We start from the raw sequence: 4,316 nt of genomic DNA on the forward strand, positions 1-4,316 counted from the left end.
TGCCCTCCCTTTTTTCAGCCTATCTGTAAAACACAAGCAAGTTAAATTTTATTTTCTTAATCTTCTTTAGGTAGATAACCTGGACACATTTTCTTCTGTTCCCTCCAAGTTGGTTATAACTTGTGTGTGACACCATTTTCCTTTAATAACAGAAGTATCCAGAGATCCACAGAACAATGGTTGGCTGTGTGGCCTTTTCAATATCCTACACAGCCCACACTAAAGCACCTCACACTGAGGTTGTCTAACATCGTTGGCACTCTCATCATGTGTATCCACCCAGCCGGGATGAGGACCCACCACCACTTGCTGACAATTTGCCTTCTGAGAGACCCTCATGCCTCACGGCATGCTCTGTCACAACGCAGGCTTGGTGTCATGCGTAGAGTTCATGGTGTTTGGCCTCCTGGTCTTTGAGTTTAAACTCCTCAGCTGTGACCCCACCAGGCCCATTCGGTCCTGGCTGGTGAACACAATCACCTCAGCATCAAAAGCAGGAGTGAGTTTCCCTTTGCCCGAGGCCACCTGGGCATGAATATACTCTGAGGACTCTTCCAAGAGGATTCCTCCAATGCCATCCTTGTCGAATTCTTCAAAGAAGTTGGATAATACCTCCCTACTCCATATGAACATGTACCCCTCAGGCAGGCTGGCCACCAGCTCCAGCAGCTCAACGTCAAACAGCAACACGGCACAGTCGGATACTTCTCCACCCGCGCCAACCTCCCCAGAGCCCAGGTGGGACGGAATGACCAGTGTTTCTCTCCAACACACATCTCTCAGAGACCCATATCCATTCCCAGCACGACTTGTCCAGATCCCAAAACAATGTTATGTTATACATTTAGCCTAAATCCCACATGGAATCCAGCGAGGTCTCATGCAGAAGCGAGGCGCTGTGGTGATACTTGAGGTAACCACCACCCTTCTTACTCAGCACTGAGCAGTCAGGGAACTGTAGTGGGAGGTGATGCTGATGGAGGGGAAGGGCTGTGGAAGTCGATCACATGGAACTCAAATGCCAGCACAGCACAGCCAGGAATAACCCCTCTCTCTTCCTGCTTCTACCCTAGGTGAGGGCGGACCACAGTACAATGATTCTGTTCGATACAAACACCAAGTCAACCCTAATCCATCTTAGCGATTATGATCATATAGCCCTGCCCAATGCTCGTGTCAAAGGCGCAGTTCCGAGAGTAGCTGGAGTCAGAGAAGGTGCCGCCCAGTAGTGTGCCATGGTACCGATGACTGAGAAAGTCCGTGCTTGATTTTGTCGCTCACAGTTTTCAGGTACTACATTAATCTCAATTGAAATGCCATCCTTGTGGTGGTGAAGGTTCAGTAATGCTGCATCGCACTTCAGAAATGCCTGTCCAGGAATATTCTTCCCGGGTCTGTGTTCTCCGTGGGCCAGAAAAGGAGGAATGGCGATGACGCATCCCCCTCTACACACCCCCCCAGCAGCCCTTCATCCATTCCGGGAGTCGGCCAGCCAATTCCCACATGGCTGTCATGTATTGATGCTATTCTGACTCGAATGCAGCTGAGCCCAGTCCAAGAATGTCCTGTTGTCCTGATACCTTACGCAATAAAACACTGTATGGTTCAAGGGCAATTCGGGGGCTTGAAGTAATTGTGAAGCTGAACTTGATCCTCAGAATTCCAAATACCCATCAGAAGTACATCAAAATGAAATGCTGAATTTGGAGGGATCAAATCCACTGAAAACGAACTTGCAATCAACGGGTATGTCCCCACATAATGGTAGTCTGGAAGTCCCACTGGGCAAGGTGAGCGGGCACTCATCACACACGAAGCAACATTAGATCTGCAGGTCCACGTGGGCTCCTAGGCCCAGGCCAGCTATGGGCACCCCCGCCAGGTCACCTTGAGCAGCAGCAGGAGCGGCAACAGCCAGTCTGAAGCTCTGAAGGCCATCAGGGGCTGCAAGAAGAGGAGCACAGGGATGGGAGTGAAGCCTGCGAGGGCGCCTGGAGCTCCAGCTCCAGCAGCTCACGCCTGGGGCCTGGGAGCAGCAGCATTTGCAAATGGAAAAGCGTAATACTGTACCATTTTAATTTAAGAGATAGGTCTGGAAAGATATTTACCAAACTCCTTATAGCAATTATATCTCTGGTTGGTGACATTATAGGAGATTTATATTGTCTTCTGTGTGCTTACCTATATTCTTTACTTTAAAACTGTTCATGTAATAAAAACTTACTTTTGAATTAAATTTCATCAAAACATAAATATTGACCATAAATGCAAACCTCAATTCTTATTCCCAAATTCAGTTCAAGAAAGTAGAAAGGAGGTAGTGTAATTATTAAAAATATATATATATCACAAGAACATGCACAGGACAAATGATGACCAGTGCTTGTTGAATGCCAACACTCATGATAGAACAGCAAGAATGCAGTTGTTCAACTTTTTTGGATAGGAGAACCTAATAATATTTTTGAAAAGTCTTGTGTCGTTAAGGTCATCAGTTTTTATTATAAAATTATGTAAGCAGAAGTTATATTCCCTTATAAATATATATAAAGCACAGTGGAGAAAGCCTTGGAAGTCTTTAAAATAAAGAAGACCTGGGTTCAAATACTGACTCAATCTTTTATACTTCTGTGAACTTGGACAAACCACTTAACATCACCTCTCCAAACTGTGAAATGAGGAAAATGGGGTCAATGCATGCCTGAACACACCAGTACACAATGCATGGCAGCTGTTACTGTTTTTCTGATTACTTTTGGACTTCACCTAACTGTGGGAATAGCAATGTTCCACATTAAAGCAGGAAGACATATGGATAAACACATTAAATGCTGCAAGAGACAGCCTTTAAGTATAACCTGCCACATTTGTATGAAATGGAAACAGATTCGTTCAGTCACTTACTACATATCACCAGATCAGGTCAAGGCTCCATGTGGGCTCCTCAGAAATTTTCACACTTAACTGGTGAAGGCTGGCAGCTAACGCAGCCATGGAGAAAGTGTACCTGACTTCAAGCCTCACAGAGAAGCCAAGGAGGCCCAGAGGACGGCGGCCAAATCTAAGCAGGGTCCGGGTGGCTCCAACACAAGCTTTGAGCAGTCACTGGACTCCTGCAGCGCAGGGAAGGCTCCAAAGTGCCCGCTGAGCTGGCAGCCAGACAGAGTGAGGTCTGGCAGAAGAGGCCAGGGCAGTCTGAAACAGACCCGCTGGAGGGCCATTAGGCACCAAACATCTGCTCCCACCGCTGGAGGTCCCAGGTGCTAAGACGGTGTTTCCCAACGTGGGGCCCACGCCCCACGGGGGGCAATTCCATAGTTAAGGGGGGCAATTTGAAAATGGACTCGACACGACTTTAACTCTTTCGCCCCAGGCCATTTAAATGCAATGCTAGATATTGGTGCCAAATTTAACAAAAATTGCAATTCTTAAATAATTGCGGTAAATAATTATTAAGTATAATTTCGTTTGACGAGACCAAAATATCAACTGGGTGATTGGCGTCGTCAAGTAAACTTCGTCCTGGGTTCACCGCCTGCCGCGGGGAATCCCGGACGTTTTAAAAACTCGCTAAACAACGCAGTTATTCTCACCTAATTGGCCCATCGCAACTTCTGTAGTGTTTCACATCATTCAGTTGGTGTTAATTTGAAATAAGTGTCAGTCAAAACTGTTGTAAAAGCTCATTGATTTAATAAATATACATATATATATTGTATAGATATAATTGGTATTTGATTTTATTTTTATTAATATTAAACTCTTTATTAAATACTTCTTGCATCGGGGCTAGAAAGCAATAATATTTTATAAATATTATTGGGGCTATAATAGTGCATACATGGCAATTTTAATTTTAGAAGCATAACTTTCCAGAAAATTTTGTCAAGTGGAAAAAATATAGATACCTTTTGATTTGTGGTGGTAGTGTAGTAAATGTGTTATATACATTTAAATAAATATAAATTTTTAGTATATGTTTACTCTATGTCACATTGAATATATTTTAACACATATTTTAATATTAGTTTTTAATTGATCTTATTTTTATTATAGCCCATAGTAAAATGAGTGGTGCAAGCAAGAAAAAAACTCGTCAATATTCGGAGGAATATTTAAAATTTGGGTTCATACCCGCTGTTCACGATGAGCGGATTCCTTTTTGTCTTTTATGCCAGCAATGCTTGACCAACGAATCAATGAAACGAGGTCGTCTTGAGGCGCATTTGAAGGCGAAACATAGTGCTCATATTAATTCAGATTTGAGTTACTTTAAAACTTTAAAGAAAAATTTTGAAAAAAGAACAACATTAAAG

At 43.6% G+C, this 4,316-nt stretch overlaps 1 pseudogene; it reads right to left on the reverse strand.

The window, feature by feature from the left end:
• Positions 1 to 376: 376 nt before the first annotated feature.
• LOC136328628 (peptidyl-prolyl cis-trans isomerase FKBP9 pseudogene) lies at positions 377 to 1,816 on the reverse strand (annotated as a pseudogene).
• Positions 1,817 to 4,316: the final 2,500 nt, after the last annotated feature.

The sequence above is a fragment of the Saccopteryx bilineata genome, chromosome 3, assembly GCF_036850765.1.
Source record: "Saccopteryx bilineata isolate mSacBil1 chromosome 3, mSacBil1_pri_phased_curated, whole genome shotgun sequence".
Lineage (NCBI taxonomy): Eukaryota > Metazoa > Chordata > Mammalia > Chiroptera > Emballonuridae > Saccopteryx > Saccopteryx bilineata.